The 20,049-nt window shown below is 36.7% G+C and overlaps 1 protein-coding gene across 1 annotated transcript in view; it reads right to left on the bottom strand.

The window, feature by feature from the left end:
• LOC120281881 (membrane-bound O-acyltransferase gup1-like) overlaps positions 1–17,654 on the bottom strand; it is a 77,422-nt gene extending 59,768 nt beyond the window's left edge. The window contains exon 1 of the mRNA XM_039288580.1: positions 17,604–17,654. The gene's annotated coding sequence lies outside the window, so the exon portion shown is untranslated. The remainder of the gene's footprint in view (positions 1–17,603) is intronic.
• Between the last annotated feature and the right edge of the window lie 2,395 nt (positions 17,655–20,049).

The raw sequence follows: 20,049 nt of genomic DNA, 5'->3' as shown, positions 1-20,049 counted from the left end.
TTGAATACTTTAATCCAGTAAACAGGTATTGTGGATAAAACCGAGTTGATAAGAGTTAGACGACCATCCAGGGATAAGTAAGTGGCTTTCCATGTGGCAAGTCTCACTTGGATAATCTGAATAAGTTTTGTCCAATCCTGCTATCTGGGTCGTCTACCAGAAAGTGGTACTCCTAAGTAGGTAATTGGAAGGCAGTTTCTATTGCAGTTGAGAATTGCTGCAGAGGAAACATTTGGTTGGAAGCTAAAGTTTGTTGAGTATAGGCAGCTTTTAGAGAAATCGATAGATAAGCCAGAGGACCCTTCAAAGAGGTAAAGAATTAGTTTGATTATGTTAAGGTCTTCGTGTCCACCAGCGGAGAGGATGATGAGATCATCTTCATATTGAAGATGACAGATTCTTTCATCTTGGTTAAGTTGAACCCTAATTAAGATATTGGATCTGAGGGCGTGGAGGAACATAGCACTAAGAACATTGGCTGCCAAGGCGAAAGAGGGTCTCCTTGTCTAAGGCCTTTTTTTTGTAGCGAATGTAACCTTGGGTGGTGCCGTTGATAAGGATCTGGGCCTTGGCAGTTTTAAGGATGGTATGAATCCAAGATAACTACAGGTTACCGAAACCTCTAGCTGCAAGAATTTCAAGAAGGAAATCCCAGTTTAAGGAATCGAAAGCCTTAGCGAAATCTACTTTGAAAGCATAACCAAGTGATTTCCTTTTTTGGAGCTGAAAAATTAATTCTTGAGCAGCTATGATGTTATCAGCGATACATCTACCTTTGATGAAGCCGGACTGAGAATCATCAACTAAGTCATTAATCACCAAACTTAGCCTAGAAGCAAGAATCTTGGAAATAATTTTACAAGTGGAATTGATTAGGCTAATAGGTCTAAAATCAGAAATATCAGTCGGAGCCTTTTTTTTTGCAATAAGTGCTATATGAACCCAATTAATCCTTTCTAGGATAATTGAGTCATCATAGAAGTATTGGCAAAGTTTGAAGACAGAGTCTTGGAGTATGGTCCAATGTTTTTGAAAGAAAAAAATTGGAAAGCCATCTGGGCCTGGGGCTTTGTCGGCGTTCAGATCAAAAACAACATTTTTTATCTCTTCCAAGGAAAAAGGTTGCTTGAGGGAAGAAAGATCAACATGCATCTTGTAGTTGAATAAGCTTTGCCAGTTAAGGAAGAATCTATGATTGGAAGATGTTCCCAAAAGAAGTTGAAAATTATTGGAAAATAACTTCCCGATTTCAATATCTCCTTCCACACAGTGTCCATTATTACGAATTCGAGGAATGAAATTCTTGTTTCGCCTTCCGTTGGCAATATTATGGAAAAATTTGGTATTTGAGTCTCTTTCCTTGAGCCAAGTTATTCTAGATCTCTGCTTCCAGTAATTTTCCTCTTGTTTTTAAATAGTGTGTAGTACAAGACGTATTTGGGAGAATCGGGCGGATTCAGCTTCTATAAGAGATCTAAGTTCACTTGTGGAATCCAGTGAGGTTAATTATGAGATTAGGTTTTCCTTGTGAAGATTAGAAGAACCAATGTTAATCTTAGCCCAGTTTCTAAGTTTAGCTTTCAAGAGGGCTAGTTTTTTTGATATGATAAATGCTCCATAACCATCATAATTAGAAACAGACCACCAATCTTTAATTAGGTTGTCAAGTTGGTCATTGGTATACCACAATTTTTCCAACCTAAAAATTCAGGGACAAAGAGTATGAGTCCCAAAATCAAGACAAATAGAAGAGTGATCTGATCTAATTCTAGGTAAAGCAAACTGATTAGACCTAGGGAATAGATTGGGCCAATCATGAGAATAAAGGAAACAATCAAGACGAATCCAAATTGGATCCAATTGACCGTTAGTCCAGGTGAAACGTCGACCATGTAAAGGTGGATCAATGAGGTTAAGATCATTCAAGAGACTAAGAGAAGTGGAAATATCTCTAGGATTAATGTTCCCTGAGTTCTTATCATCGAGGTTGAAAGTGGTATTGAAATCCCCGCATATCACCCAAGGGTAAGAAAGAAGGTTTTTAATTATACGGAGTTCAGTCCAAAAATCAGACTTGAGTGAACGAGAAGTAGGCCCGTAAATACTGGTGCAGACCCAAATATCATTATTAACTTTATTTGTGAATTCAAACTTAATGGAGTAATTCCCTTTGAAAATTAGGTTGCCTGATAATAGAGTACTATCCCAAGCCATGATGATTCTTCCAGCTGAACCTAAAGCAGGAAGGAAGTCAAAGGTATCTAGGCGAATGCCTCCAATCGATCTCCAGGTAGAACTGTGGAGATCAGGTTAGATTCTTGAATGCAAACAATGTTCGCAAGAGAGGATAAAATACAGTCTTTAACTAAGTGGCATTTAGAGAGTCTGCCAAGACCTCTGACATTCCAACTTAGGATTTTCATGGTAAAATGGTAAGGTTCTATCTGTCAGTTCTCGAAGGAGAAACTGATGTCTTAGAAGAAAGGTCTTCTCTATTCCGTTCAAGATTACGAATCAATTCAATGCATTTAAATTTATGGTTTGGAGAACCCAAAAAATTAACACCACAAGCATTGCTATAATTAAAGAATTAAGCATCTGTCCAATTGGAAAATACTAAAGAATTTAAAGAAGTGTGTGTACCTTCTCTTGGGTCTTTAGGAATTTTCTTCTTCGAAGATCTAGGAGGATGAGGAACAAACCCTGCTTCTTCATTCCAGTGGCCAGAGGGTTTCTTAGTTCTTTCACTCCTACGAATTTGCGTTTGATCTTTAGAGGAAGAAGAAAATACTGGTTGTTGGGCATTTCCTTGAGGAGGGGCATGAATAATATCTTCAGAGAAAGGCTCTTCCCTATCAACACTGGGTATATCAGTGATAGGAGGTACAGGGATATCTTCATTCAGAATAGGTAATTGAAGATCGGTTTCCATTTGAGGGTTGTTGACATCCTCTGAGAATTGTTCATACTCAACGATCTCATTATCAAGGAGATCAGCTCCATCTTCCCAATCGACAAGATCGACATCATTAAGATCATTAGAGATGTCGTACAGAGGGGATGGATCAAGACTGTAAAATTTTTCTAAATTAATGCTTGGTATAAGGGTCCATCCCCCATGAATGAAAATCCACTTGTATCCATATGGTATTAGGATTGTCGGTGGTAGGGATTGAAGATGAGAAGGTAAGTTCCCCGGTTTGGAAATTTCGGGGTCCTCAGTGTGATGAGGAGGCTTGGATCCTGTAGGAAGAGGATCAATTTCAGTGGGAATCTTTGTGTTAATAATCAAATTATTATTAAGTGAAACATCATTAGAGGTAACAAGGGTAGATTGCTTATCAAGAAGCAAAAGACCTTCACTGTTTGAATAATTAGGTAATTTAGGTGTGATCAAATCATGAGGCAAGTTCGGATTCAAAGTAGCTGAAGAAAGATCCAGATTTGCATGCTGATCTCGAGGAGATGCAAACTGATCACGAAGAGGAGAAGCATGATCATCAGGAGGATCTAAAGCTACTGATAGATCTCTAGGTTGAATTATTGAGGTATCATCACGAGGCGGAGATTCAGATTGCTGAGAAGAAGTTGGGTTTGAATTATTGAGGGAATCTCTGGAATGCTGATCTTGAGGCAGAACTGACGTCTGCATGGTTCCAGAATTATTAGTAGAGACCGAATCTCGATGCATAGGGACGGTTATTGTGCATCCGGCACACACGATGCCGCTGTTCATGAATAGTTTGTCCCCTTCCTCGGGTCTCTCGCGAGAGAACTGAGGAATCAAGGGGACAGCTATCCTCCGCAGGTTGTCGGTGGGATGATTTACAACTGAAGTGGTTCTTTGCCTTTGTCTTCACGAGGGATCTGGTGGGTGCTTCGAGTTGGTGGAGCGGGCTGGTGCAACTCTTGAGGACCATGAGGGTTCGACGAGGCAGGGGAGCGATCGTTCGAAGGTTTCTTATAAGAAGATGCCATCGGGACAGTCCTTGGATAATTTTGGACTTTAAAACTAGAACTCCATCATCTTCAAGTCTGACTTTGAAGCTACGAACACCCACATCAACAATCATCTCAATCAGAAAAGCAGTCGGAGATTTTAACCTCACCAAAGTCTTGAGATGTTCAAGCGTAACCTCCTCCTCTTTTTGTACGTAAATAAGCTCCCCTAATGGCCTTAGTACCTCGACGATGGAGTCCTAATTCCAGCAGTGCAAGGGGAGGTTCGAGAGTCTCACCCAGTTGTAGTTCCCCGCAGCAATGGAGTGGGAGCCAAACATTGGCGTCCAATGAGAGAAGCTCATGGTGCAAGGGCCATGGTTGGTCTTGAGCGTTAACTGATTCTTCTTCACTACCGAAATAGCAGCCCTCGAGAATCCATGGAGAGGATGAAGTCGTTAGCGAAGGGAGTAATGCATTCACAATGACTGGAAGGAAGTTGCAGCGGCAAAGCGGCATTAAGGGATCTAATGCTGGCATTGCCTGAGATCACCCGAATGACAACCATCTTCCTAAGTTCCTCTTTCTATTTGATGATCACTTCAGAGATTGGAAGAGAGACTCTTAAAGAGTTCGAAGAGGATCTGGAAGAGTAAGAGGGAATATGAAGAAGAGGTCTTGTGGGCTTGAGACTGACAGTCATCGAAGGAGAAGTTTTGTTAGGCTGAGAAGAGGCATGCTTGGGGTTCTTGGAAAGGGGTCGCAGCGGGTACCTAGCGGCGAAGTGACCAGCACCGCAATATCTTCTACAGGTGAGTTGATGCCTGTACTCATTCGCTGAGTGGCCAGTTCTTAAGCATCTTTTACAAGCATCCGCACTGTCCGGTGAACGTCGATGTTCAAGTGAAGAATTCTTGACCGGAGATTCCTTCCGCTGAGAGGGAGAAAGTGAAGATTCTGGAGGCGAGCTTCGAATCACGTCCACAAAAGAGACTCCATCTCTAACAGGTGAGTTTTTATGTGCAGAAGAACCATCCTCCACTGGCTGGGTTGTGGAGTAGGATGATGTGAAGGCCGAGATATGGGAACAAAGCGATGAACAACACCTTGAGCACCAGTCCTGTGATCGCCTCTGATAATGTGAATAGACGGATGATGTCCGCCATGACCACCTCCACGAGAGCTGCTGGAACCACCGTGAGATCCGCTGTGCCCTCCTCCGTTGTGATCCCGAGCTCCGCCCAGGAACCTCATGTTCCTGAAAAGTAGGATTAGTTAATTTAGTAGTATGAGATGCACCTAACAATTTATCAACGCAGATAATGTCCTGGAATATATAAGGATACAATGCAGGTTCTTAACAAGATGTAATGGTGATAATATGTTATGAATTATTGAACTGGTATCAGTGAATCTTTATAACAGTAACTCAATACTGAGATTAATGTCTCCAAAACCTAAATCTCATCTGAATTGATATTTCAATCACCAGAATTTCCACTCAAATAACCAAATCTAGCATCCATGATCAAATCTCACTCAAGTCTCAAAGCAACAACAAATTAAGGGAAAAACTCCATACATTCACCGGAGAAACAAACTCATAGAGCTATAGATCTACTTAATATGAACTGAAATATGTAAAGTAAGTGGGAACTCCTTCCCTCCTGCCGGAGCACCGGAGAAGATCGCCGGAGAAACAACCAGGCCCAAAGATCCCTCTTCTATCTTCCTTCCTCCCCATCATAGCCCTAGCTTTTCCTCTTATAGTCTCTTGCCTTCCTGCCTTGGGATCATTTCTCATTAGAGAATACCAATCCCGATGAGTCATAACATTACTCCACCCATCAAACTTGACCTTGTCCTCAAGGTCAGAAGAGAAATATGCTTGGTTTAAGGTAGGCTGATTCTCCCCAAAGCTCAATGAAGCACCAGCTTTAGTACCAAACCTCGTCCAATTGTGTAGAACACCAAGAGGGAGCTTCACTTCACGGCAAAAATAACAGCTAGCAACATCATCTATGTTATCAGCTTTGGCTATGATTGTCTTTAGAAGTTCAAATCCTTCCTTGTGCACCTGAATATGAGGAGCAAATTCTCCATCATTGACATTTAATGCATTTTACACTTCCATGTTCTTAATAACAGCCTCAAAGTAATGATAAACTTCTACACCCATTGTCATGGCTTTTTTAAATGATGAAGCACCACTATTAAGGATCAGAAATTCCTCCAAAGCCATAGCTTTTGTTGAAGAAGCAGTGAAGTTGAAGAGCTTCCTTTGATGTCTTTCAATCACAAGTTTGGTAATTTGCAACCTTGAATTATCTTTCCAAAGTTTCTGTAGAGGCTTTATATCCATTCTATCACATTGCAACTCTGATGAGTTAAGCCTCCTACTGAAAATAAGAGTTTGTTTTAATTCTTGAACATCATCAGCCTTGCAATTTAATAAGCCAAGCTCTGATTCCTTTCTATAATCCATAAACCAGTCTTTTATAAGCAAGTAGCACAAGCTAATTTCAATGCCACCACCAACATTAAAAAAAAGAAACCCTTTCAAACCAGTGCAAGTGTCTAATACTTTCCTTGCTTGGGCCAAATCACTAGCAGCATCTTTCTTGAAAGAGATAAACTGTTCTTGGAGTAATAGCTGCTGATAAATTCTGATGATAACTTCATTAATGATAGCAGGTTCTGGATTCACATAGATAACTCTAAGGACATGCTTTTTGGCACCAATTTCACTGAACAACATGTTGAAAGCATCATGTCCAACTCCTAGTGATGTATCACTAAGTGTCATTCCATCATGCTGGATGCCATGTGTAAGGCAACAAAAACTAAAACTGTTGAAATTTATCTGCTTCAAGATTTGAAAAGTTTCAGCACAAACTTCTTGATTAAAGTACGCAGAGATCATGGAATTCCAAGAGATGACATCCTTGTAAACAATGTGCTGAACAACATTTTGTGCCTCATGGCTAACACTGCAGTATTTAGCATACAAGAATACAGTCTGCACCGATGGCCTAAACTCCAAACCCATTTGAATAGCAGAAGCACAAATGAGTTTCCCAGACTCCCAAGACATTTCCATGCAAGTAGAGAAAACAACATCAATGGATATCTTAGTTGGTGTAGCATCTTTATCTCCTTGTGCACGCAACAAATAACAGAGATTCATAATAAGCACATGAAGCTCTGCACAATCACATCCAAAAAACCAAATGATCCAATAGACTGCGTCTCTCTGATCCATCACCACACATAGCTGGTGAGATTCACACAACTCATTGCACCAACCATACATATCCATCATTGCTTTAACAAGTCCAAACCCCACAAGCGAATCATCATATCGACGATTCATTGTGTAATTCCCAATCAATGAAATATGTGTTCTATAAACTCGTTTAGGCATTTCTCAGCAAACAACTGATAAGCAACTTGACCAAACTGAATTTCAGACAAATTTCCAGCAAAGTCTTCTGCAATCGCAACAACAACCTTTTCACCATGCTAGCATTCACCTTTTAGTAGAAATTGCCATTGTTCAAGCCAATAGTGAACATCTCCATCACTTAATAAGACAAGGAGATGTAAAGTATCTTCATCAAAACATTCTTTGATACATATGAAACCTCCACCATCATATATTTTCCTCGATACAAGTGTGATATCAACCAACGCAGTCTTCTTAGCAGAGATCTGGCTGGGTCGTAGTGCTTTCTTACCAAACTGCCAAGGAATATTTAAGTTTTTTCTTATCTTCATCTACTCCACAAAATCCTGAGAAAAAACTGGTTGGTATACTTGGTTCCTCCACTCCAAATGTTCAAATTCACCACAAAGCTGAGCATTTGAAGACACCAAATATCTCTTAGGCATTTTGTCAAACAACTCAAAAGCAACTTCAGTAAATTGGAATTCAGACCAATTACGAGCATCTTTCTCACCAGTTTCACCATCAACCTGTTCACCTGCCTCAACCATATCCTCCAAGTTGCTAATAGCATCATCATAATCATACGCAACAAGGCTATCATCCCCTGAGTAGTTCCAAGATTTCATAACAACAACAAATAGGGAGGAGGAAACACAAATTAGCTCACCACCTGGATCAAATATCAAGGCTTTCTTTCCTCCGGTTTGCACACAGATGCCCTCTACACCATCAACACCCACAAAGGCACTTGTAGTAACACAAAGGGTTGCATCAACCTTTGAAAAGAAATCCATATTCCCCAGAAAATCAATGAGGTTAGTCAGATACTCCTTTCGGCCTCTCCCCCCCTTGAAGATCTTCAAAGATTCATCAAATGTCTCATAGGAAGTACAAATCCTAGTAGAGGTGATTGCAATACCACGCTTTGACTCATTCTTGTGGTTATATGTCATTTGAACTTCAATAACAACTTTTCGTGGAAGAAGATCAGTAGCTGCCATAATAGAATCGATAGTAATAGATTTGCCAGGATCACCATAGGCAATGTAGGAATTCAGATCTTTCTCGGCCATTTCATCAAACAACTGCGGAGCAACTTTATCACCTTGAAGTTCTGAAATATTACAAGCAATTTTCCCACCAAACTCACCAACAACCCTATCTGTAGCTTTGCAACGAACATCAATGTCAAGGTTCGCCTTCTCATCTAACTCGTTCAAGCTGTCAGATGCACTAGCAACAACAACAGTAGATAGCTTATCACCATGAAGGGATGATGCAGGGAATGGTTGTAGTAGACGTGCAATAAGTTTGTCCAATTTATCGGATATGTCATTGAGAATGCTATCCATTTCAGCCAGGATGGGAGTGAGTGGTGAACGAAAGCACCAAAATGTTATGAATTATTGAACTGGTATCAGTGAATCTTTATAACAGTAACTCAATACTAAGATTAATGTCTCGAAAACCTAAATCTCATCTGAATTGATATTTCAATCACAAGAATTTCCACTCAAATAACCAAATCTAGCATCCATGATCAAATCTCACTCAAGTCTCAAAGCAACAACAAATTAAGGGAAAAACTCCATACAATCACCAAATGATGAAAATAAACTCATAGAGCTATAGATCTACTTAATATGAACTGAAATATGTAAAGTAAGTGGGAATTCCTTCCCTCCTGCCGGAGCACCGGAGAAGATCGTCGGAGAACCAACCATGCTTAAAGATCCTTCTTCTTTCTTCCTTCCTCCCCATCATAGCCCTAGCTTTTCCTCTTATAGTCTCTTGACTTCCTGCCTTGGGATCATTTCTCATTAGAGAATACCAACCCCGATGAGTCATAACATAATATCTTCCCAGTTGACCGAAGAGCATCCATGACATGACTTTAGAGGGTGCACATTGCACAAAACCCAGCAGTGTGACCTTCAAGAAGAAGTTAAGAAGTGTAAATTGTAATTATGCAATGTCAAATAAGGCATAGCATTACTCCATATTAAGTGAAGAAAATTCTCAACTGAAGTTTTTTTTTTTGTAAAAATATTTAAAAAAAATCAATCCTTAAAAAGATTACAACAGAATTACAGATGAATATTTCCATTAAAAAATAAAGGTGACAAGCAGAAATAGCTGGAAAATAATCTAAAGATGGAATAACACAAGGATTCATGATTAATATTAACTGGCATATTTTCTCTATTTCATCTAGAGATTAAAAAAGCATCATGGTGAAAGAACAGTGGAAACTTAACTACATGCATAATTATCTTGACAGACATGTATGTTATGCAACCTTCAAATTTCCCATGAAATTTCTTCGCAATCAGGTTGGTTTGCCTCTAATCCCTAACAATGTGATTCACTTGAAAAGCACATATGTTGATAAATATACAACTATTTTCACATTTCATTGCCCAACAAATGTTTTGAACTAAGAAAAGGTTCAGTCTATAGATTCTCAGAAAAAAAAATCATATATACTATTGATTAACTTAGCAAGACATGCATGTTATGAGATTTATTTGTTCAAGTTTTTTTAATAATATAAAAATCTAACCATGAAATGCAACGTGAAAAATGTAAGAGCTGTCAATTTAACATATGTTTTGTCAACCACGCTTTATTAAGTATTAGTAAAAACTAAATATGGCCTTGGCTTTAGCAACTCCATGATCAACTCCTCAGTCTACGTCGCTTGGTTTGATAGCGTTGATGAAGGACGCATCTCCAGCTACTGGATCGATGGTAAAACCCTGTCAAGCATTCATCCTGTTTTTGAGAACTTGACCGATGTGGAATGCCGATCGGTGAATGAATCATCAGTTTTGAATTCTCTGATCAGTCTTTGGATTCTTTATCATCACCATCTTCTTTTCCTTGCAATGTTATTGATCCGATCTTGCCTTTGAAGGTTGTCTGGGCAATGGGATCGCGTTGGTCAGAGGATCAATTGAGTTGGGGTAACATGCATTTCCTTGCCAGTGATCGTCCTATTGAGATTCTTTTGCTTGGAGGAGAGATGCTGACTAAGAATTTTAGTGCCAAAAATTATTGAGTTTGTCTAGATTGTATTCAGCTCCCATCTCCTTCTCTTCAATACCAAGTACTCTAGATAGATGACAATCTTGCATGTATTTAGCCGAGTGATGGTCCATTTGATTAAATTATTGCAGCCTAGTGAAGAGGTTAATAAATCCGAGTCTCATTTGTTGGCAAGAGAGGAAATTCAGCTTGAATCAATGAACAGATAGCTAGATTGTGGTCTTGGTGTTGTGTTAACTCAATTTCAAGTTGGAACTTGCTGTTGATTCTGTCTCAGGATCCTCCTTTTATCTATGCATGGGTGGCATAGCCTACAATTATGAGTTATAACTGCATACAGTGCAAGATTGTAGACTAGAGGGTCTTCATTATTTGGCTAAGTACATGCTCTGTTGTATATAACTATGTATATTGCAGAATTAGTTCTTCTTCTCAAGTGTTAGTTTAATCAGCTTTATGATTTAGATAATTGCATTTTCTTGGCAATTCGATGAGAAGTAGATGATGTCTTAGAGGTGAGCTTTATCCAAACATTTGGCTAATGAATGAAGAAATAGTCATGTTAAATCTTTTAGGATTACTTTTAAATTGGTTGATGAAATCTCCCCATCATTTTAAAAATGTACTTCTCTTGTTGTATCATTAAAAAGGTTGTCTAACACTCAATTTGTCCTCTCATGTGATTTAACGTATATAAATTATCTTTATATTGTGTGATTTTCTTTCTAATCAGCCTCCTGTTTTGGCACTAAATCGATCACCATCAGAAATTTCAATCTCACCATCACGGGCTATTCTCTCTGATTATTTTTGAAGTTGCATGATGCTCCTCAAATATTCACTGAAAAATGATGCCTGTTGAGAGTTGGCAATCTTTTGTGGGGTGTGTCATACTATATATTTTCAACAATATTTTTATAGGCTTCCATTTAATGTCTCAGTTGATTGTATTCTTTGAAAGAACACTACATTAACTTGTATAAGATAATTTTAATTGAAAATAGCTAAGAAGTAATCATGAAGCATATGATCCATTTTAACAGGCTAAAACAGTGTTTTAATTCTTAGATTGAGCATCATCTCTAACCATATATGGATTATTAAAGTTGAATTAGATAACCATATATGGATTGATTTCTTGTTCTTAAATGACCACCGATTTATCTTGATAAATATCGTTCACTTGAATAATGTTCATGCAAAGGTTATCTAACCTGGTTATCTTATGTTTTATATAGTTTTTTCACTAATGCTTCAATCTTTACAGCTAATGTAGTGTTATTGTTCACTTCATAAATACTAGTTGTCCTTGGTGCTTTCTATTCTGTGCTCCAATGACATTCATTGTTTACCATGTCTTCAATGAGCTTCTCAGCATCTTCAGGGTACTTATTGCTCAAAGAACCACCAGCTGCAACATCAAGGAGTTGACGAGTTTGATAATTCAGCCCATTGCACAACATCTGCACCCTCATCCAAGAAGAGAAACCGTGGTGGGATATTTCCTCAGAAGGTCCTTAAACCTTTCATGGGCTTCAAAAAGGGTTTCAGAGTCACCCTGTTTGAATGCAGAAATCTCCCGTCTCAACCTGGCTACCTTACTTGGTGGACAATATCGAACAAGGAACTTTTCCACCATTTCTTTCCATGTAGTAATCGATCCGGAAGCCAGGGAGGTAAGTCATCTGTACACTGCTCTTCTTAGACCGAAGGGGGAACAATCTTAATTTGATTGCATCATCAGAAACTGAGTTAATCTTGAAGGTTGATCATATCTAAAGGAAACAAGACAAGTGAGCATGCGGGTCTTCATCAGCTAGACCATCAAACTGCATTGAGTTCTGTATATGGTTATCTAATTCAACATTAATATAGTAGTTTATATTGCAGAAGAATGGTTTGGCATAAATGGCCACCGATTTCATTTCTCATTTAATGAACATGTTTATGCAAATGCATGAGACGAGAGGTAGGGACCCCAATTTAAAAATTCAAACAAGCATTGATCATGGCAAATAAAGATCCAATAAGATGTAAACTAGGTCTTCGTCTCTTAAACCAAATAAGTATTCCAGCAAAAACTACTCCATGAAATTAATTAAAATTTGCTCATGAAATTGTAATATTGCCAATGTTTAATGACAAACATAAGCTTTGGAATGAGTTGAAAGGTTGTGCAAAAGAATTATACCTTTTGATCAAAATGAGAATCTCTGTCGAAAAACCAATGGTAATCCAACCCAAAGCTTATCATGCGCAGAATAACTATTTAACACAAACAAGGAAAAAAGTTAGAAAAATACATTGCACAAATTGCCATTCTCATCTGGCAAGAATGCTACAACAATGTGGGAATCCGACCAACACAAAAAATTGAGCATCTATATAATTGCAACTAATCCAATCATCTGGTATATGAAAACTAATTCAATAGAAAATGCAAATGACATGCCAAAAGCACACATCTAAGAATTTTGCAACAATGTCTAGACATTTAGGTAGCATTTGGCAATAAAGGCCAAGACTCAACAAGGTAAAATTTAAATGTGCTTGATGGACCATGAATAGTACAAATACAAAAATTGTCAAATATCAATAATAGCCTTTAAGCGTTATAAACTTCTCTAAATTCTTCTTATGTTAATACAATATGACATAAATTTAATTTAATTTATTTAACTTTTAATCATAAGTGCTTGTAATATATACATAATTATCAAGAGAAAATAAATAATTTTGGCTAAAATATTTTTACTGTTATTAAAGACTACATTAGCTACTATTTTCAATGTGTTTTCAAAATAATAAAAATTCTAATAAGTAACAAATACAATATATAGATACACATGCAATATGTTTTCTCATACTACGAAATTTTAAGTCATTTTCAGACATCAAAAAACAAGATTATAATACCTACCAAGGACAAGTTCAATATATTTGGTCAATCAACTGATAAGGCAAGAGTTGCTCACCATAAAGACTTGATATACAGGAGAAACTAAAATAACCCTTACTACAAAGGTGTTAATTCTAGATCATGCAAAGCTTCTGCTGGTTTCATGAATCTGCATCTCATTGTAATTATGAATCCAAGCCAATGTCTTTCAGAAGTTTTAAAGAACATTCAACTTTAATTTAGTAGTTTAGATTGCAAGAGAATGGTTAATCATTTGGCATAAATGACCACGATTTCATTTCTCACTTAATAAACATGTTTATCCAAATACATGAGACGAGAGATAGGTGTTGGGAATTCGGATTCCCATCAAAGATCGAGAGAGAAAAATAAAGTAGAAAACAATCACAAGAAAGACAAGACAAGATTTACGTGGTTCAGCAAGATTGCCTACGTCCACGGCCGCACTAGGGTTTTATTTCAATATCTGAAGCACATTTACATCTTACAAGGGACTGCCTATATATAGAAGAAATCTGAGGTATATCTGGATTAGAGCTTTAGAGGCATAAATGGATTGGAACTCTGAGACATACCTAAATTAGAACTCTGAGGCATATCTGGAAGAGGGTAAATCATATCTGGATCCTAAACTTATCCAGATCCTAAACCTATCTGGATACAAATCCTATCTAGGTACAATTTACAAGATTATCAAACTATAATCCTAACCATATACAAATTACCCTTGTATCCTACTGCGGGGTGTTCTCCCCGCACCTCCAACCTAAACCGATGCTCTTCCGCACATCCGGGATGTCACACAATCAGGCTACACATACCCAACAATAGGGGCCATCATTTAAAAACTCAAACCAACATTGATCATGTCAAATAAAAGATCAAATAAGATGTAAACTAGACTTTCATCTATTAAACCAAATAAGTATTTCTAATAACCAGCAAAAACTACTCCATGAAATCAATTAAGATTTGCTCATGAAATTGCAATATTGCTGATGTTTAATGACAAACATAAGGTTTGGAATGAGTTGAAAAGGTGTGCACAAGAATTATACCTTTTGATCAAAACGAGAATCTTGCAAGGAAAACCAATGGTAATCCAGCCCAAAGCTTATCATGCGCAAAATAACTATTTAACACAAACAAGGAAAAAAGGTAGAAGAATATATTGCACAGCTCCCATAAGGAAAGTGAACCTCAATACAAAAAGCTGTATACATGCACACATTGACATGTCTCATCCGGCAAGAATGCTACAACAATGCGGGAATCCGACCAACACAAAAACATGAGCATCAATACAATTGCAACCAATGCAATCACCCAACATATGAAAACTTATTCAATAGAAAATGCCGATGACATGCCAAAAGCACATGTCTAAGAATGCGGCAACAACGTCAAGACATGTAGGTAACATTTGGCAACAAAGATGGGAAAATATGGCAAGGGAAACAAAGGACAAGACTCGACAAGGCAAAATTAGTATATTGTTGTTAAATGTGCTTGATGGAACATGAATAGTACAAATACAAAAATTGCCAAATATCAATAATAACCTTCAAGCGTTATAAAATTCTCTAAATTCTTTTTATGTTTATAAATATGACATAAATTTAATTTAATTTATTTAACTTTTAATCATAAGTGCTTGTAATTATACATAATTATCAAGAAAAAATAAATAATTTTGGCTAAAATATTTTTATAATTATTAAAGACTAAATTATCTGCTATTTACATGTATTTTCACAATAATAAAATTCTAATAAGTAACCAACACAACATATATACATATATAATATGTTTTCTCATACTACAAAATTTTAAGTCAATTTCAGACATCAAAAAGCAGGATTATAATACCTACAAAGGATATAAAATGGTACAAAAATGGTTATTTTGTTTTGTCCATATTTATGCCACATAACAAACACATCCATTGTAATTATTATTGTAACTTAAAAAAAAAAAAGGCCAATCACATGAAATTTACCTAAGTTAAAGCATATGTGCCATCTAAAAGTTCCGCGATAACTATCTAAGAAAGCCAAGTTTGCCCTGTTTTTTCATGAGAATATCCAGAAATAAATATTAAAAAAAACTACAACAATATGAATTTTTGATGGCATGAAATGAATTATTGATGACAAACCCAAATAAGGTGACCAAATATCTCTCATACACAAGGTTCAACAAAAGAACAGCAATGTTGAAGATCCAAAGCATGTACACGAAGTACTTTGTTCGAGCAAAAATCTGCAACACAGACCAAAATGCAAAGGAATAGTATTTGAAAAGTGCTCAAAGTTTATTAAAAAAAAAAATTAGAACGAACTAATGGTAAGTATTTACCAAGCTAACACGTCAAGATAATCACCAATAAGAGTGACTTAATTCTTGCGAAATCAACTATAAGAACACTGTAACACTATATCATAAACTGATAAAGTACTTTGATGAGTATAATTTACATTCAATATATAGACCTTCTTTAACTCATAATGAATTAAATTTGAATTATTTTGAACCAATTTTACTCCTAATCTTATTGTTATTTCATTGTAGAAAAAAAGAGAATGATATGAAGGAAGAACATGTAAAAGGCACAAAATTGGAGAAAGAAGAGCAAAGTTTCAACAAAGAGGGAACAAGCAAAACAGAAAATCTAGCGCCTAGGCGCTAGCATGCAGCGCTTAGGCGCTACACCATTAAGAGGTGCAAAACAAAAACTATAGCGCCTAGGCGCTACCCCGATTTTTATGTTATAAAAGGGACTAGGGTTGAGACGAAAGAAGGAGGAGAATTTCGGAGATCAAGAGGCCGGGAGCAAAGATTTGGAGTGGATTCATTGCCAGGCTTTAGTTTTTAGTTTTTCTTTATTTATTTGATTATGAACTTTATTAATATGTCTAACTTTATTATTATGTTTTAAAACCTAGATTTATCTTTGTTTAATTCAATTGATGCTTGTTTCAAAACTATGTTGGATATTTTAATCTATGCTTAATGCTTGCGATTGCTTGATCACCAATTGCATGATTAGTAATTTGATTTGAGACCGAGAGGTGATAATTGAATTAGGTCTTGGTTGAAATATCATACAATCATCATAAGACAGAGATATTTATGAGGTTGTATGCATCATTATAAATTTCTAGAGCTTAATGAGTTCCATAGGTTCACAGTTATCTCAGAAATGAAGTTAACTTATCTAGTGGAATATGCTATTGATGCTTGAGAAAGATCATTATGTAATTTAGGAAATTTTGATGACAACATAAGAAACAAACATTGATTAATTAAACTAGATGATCTAGTGGAATTAGTCTAGGTGAACTCGAAAACCCTAGAATCTCTTGACATTGATTTCTCTCTCTCTCTCTCTCTCTCTCTCTCTCTCTCTCTCTCTCTCTCTCTCTAGTCCTTGTATTAGATTTTCTAAATTAAATCTCTTCAATCTCATTAGTAAAGTAAAATTAGGGTTAGTAATTTTGGTAATTAATAAGCACAATCCTCGTGCGAACGATACTCTCTTATCATTATATTACTTGTTTGCGATAGCGTATACTTGCGTTATATAAATCACACCAACATACTTTTACTTGAAAAGAATGTTAATAAATGAAAGCATCACATTAAAATTGAGAATCGATGCCTTTTTATATTATTGTCATATACCTATGGGCCTTGACAGACTTCATATGGCCCTCTGTTATATTCTTAAAAATTTGTAAAAGTGATCACTTGAGTTTCTGGCTTTTACAAATCAATAGACCAATAAGAGATTGCCAACTACATCACTTAGCAATTTCGGTTACATGAATACCTGATACCATCATGGTATTTCAACACAATTATGATGACAATCACAAAATGCACAATTTAACATTAAAATTATGAGTTTGAAAGCATCAGAGATGTATGCATGAGTGCACATGGTATTCAACAAATATATCCACCTTATATGATGATGTACACCACTGCACTTAAGCATGAATGCATTAACTTGAAATAAGAAGCTAAAATTTTGCATACTCATGTTCAACAATTGAATAAAAAACAAAAATAAGCATAGAGAAAAATGCATGACAGTCAGAAGCTCAAACCTTCACTAGGAAAATGTTCATTGAAAAGATCAAAAGGATAAAGACAACACTGTAATTTGGAAAAGCAAGTTAGATAAGTACATATAAAGTTAGAAACAAAAACAAAATAAAACATTCATGGGATAAGACCGTATACCAAGCTCCATGTAAATATGATAGATAACAGAAGGACAAAAAACTCCAGATAAGTGACATCTCTCTTGCTCTCAAGTGATAGAAGTACTTGATTGTATTTGCTACCAATGTGAATATCCCAAACACAAGCATAAGAATGGGTAGATTTCCACGAAAATTTCTCCATTGTGGATCCGAAAGGTCCTACAAAAATAAAGCATGCAGGAAAAATTTATGGAGAGGGGTTGCATTCAATAGGTAAATAAGATGGAAGGAAACAAAATAAAAAAAATAGTAAGTTCTCAAATTAATCCTTCTCGAATAATGGCATTGCTAGAATCATAGTGGATTACAAAACACTTTTGCCCAAAATTTCACTCAATTGCAAAGAAAACTTAATGGGGTTCCAACAAGATTTGGCACTACACAACTAATTTATTGCTACCAGCTTATTATTTCATATATACAGCACACAAGCCCCGGAAAAAGCATCTAGGTCATTTACACTAAATTATCCTAACCTAAGAAGGATAAGCAATTTGAGCAAATCATGTACATAGCTTAAACCATCAAGGGGAGATATTCACAAGAGATTTGGAAAATGACTACAATTTTGATACATTATTTACTACATTATCTACCAGTCGAACTTGAGCTTGAGTGCATCAAATTAGTCAAAACAAAGGTTAGACACCAGTTGTTCAAAACCAAATCTTGAAAATATCATTATAGATTAATCAAAATTGTCTTCAGTAAATTTCTTTAATTTGTTTATTCATCTCATTTCTTCATTCGACTAAAATCAAGAAAACAAAATGAATCATTTTTCATGTTCATCTCTTTTGCTCCAAATTCCCTAAATCCAAACACACCCTAAATGACATTAAACATTTTCAAGACAACAGACTCAGAATCAAACTTCATTTGTTCAAGGATTTACTTCCAAATACGAGAAAATCAGATTCAAGAAGTGGATGCTTACATTAAGGTGACCAAGAATCCATCCAGGACGCGGACCAAACAACCTGTAAGAATTATCTGGAGGAAAGGCAATTGATGCATGAATCCACGATGATTCTAGCAATCAAGAAGTTAGGAGAGTGATTCAATTTGATTACAGTGGGATGGTTGGAGAAATCGATGGATAACAAGTGCGTAGAAAGTGAGGGAGTAGAGAACGATGAATGCGAGCTTCCAAAGCTTCCAAGAAAACCCCATTGCCATTGTGCTCCTCTTCTTGTCCACCTCTTAGATTTTCTTGAACTCTTACAAGTTCGGGTTTTGGATTAAGGTCAGGATCTGACCCGTATTTTACTAAATAAGAAAAATACAATTAAACCCTTGATTATAGTTTATATATAGGTAGGGGCGGAGAGGGGGGTGCCCCCCTTATCGCCGGCGAACCCCCCTTCCTCCCTCTCTCTCTTTTACTCAGGGGCAGAGGAAGGAGGGGGCCTTCCTGTCACACCCACCCCTTCTACCGAGGTAAATGTGACACCCATCAGTTAAAAATTCCTTTTTAATTGGAAACTAACGCCCCTCAAAAACCAAATCAGACTTATAAATCACAATTTACAACTTTACATCAACTACAGGTTCAAATACATAAATACAACAAATATAATTACTCAAACTTTGCTGGTACAACAGCTACAAGATCACGATACGCACAAATAGAAAGAAAGATATTGTACCCACTGCAATCTTGGATTCAACCCTGACTAGCTCTATACTCAATCAAGTGATCTACTAGGGTCCTGCTCCTGCAACTACAGCATGTTCAGTTGGTCGGTAGTGGCTGAATAATTTTAAATAATTATATGTAGTGTACATAACGTATATAAACATCAATTCCTCAAATAATTTTCCCAACATTACCAGAATTCTAGCAAAATACAATTTTAAAGAGCTTTTGAAACTTAAATTCGTCATAAATCAACATCAAATAAATTTTCGCAGAAAATCCAAATTAACAAGTAATATAAAAACTGTCCTCAAATCTGCAGCCTAAAAACTCTCCCCAACTTAGCCGCAGTCGCGACTAGGTTGGGAGCCGCCAAAGTCTTTATAACATTTACGTTGGCCCACCAGTCCCGTATGGTGACCCGGGGATCCCGATGTATCATCTAATCAGGGCTCTACGCTCCACCTGATCTGGACAAATCAACACTCAGATCCATCACGCCACCTCAAAAGGTTGAGCCATGGGAACCCACTACTGCAATAGTCGGGCCTTAGCCCACTGTCACCATCCAAACCATCATGTAAATGTAGTAATAATACAATCTGTATAAATCATATCACAAGGTCCTTATCCAAGACAATCATTCACATCTCGGAAGTAAACATTATTTCCACAAAGCCAATGTCAAAAGCATAACAAAGCATAATGCTAATAAAATCTAGATCCATGATACTATTCCTATACTAGGATTGAAAACCAATTCCACAAACATTGCCGGTAAAAC

The sequence above is a fragment of the Dioscorea cayenensis genome, chromosome 18 (assembly GCF_009730915.1).
Source record: "Dioscorea cayenensis subsp. rotundata cultivar TDr96_F1 chromosome 18, TDr96_F1_v2_PseudoChromosome.rev07_lg8_w22 25.fasta, whole genome shotgun sequence".
NCBI classification, from domain to species: domain Eukaryota; kingdom Viridiplantae; phylum Streptophyta; class Magnoliopsida; order Dioscoreales; family Dioscoreaceae; genus Dioscorea; species Dioscorea cayenensis.
Note: the sequence above shows the minus strand (reverse complement) of the source record. Positions and strands in the feature narration are given on the sequence as shown.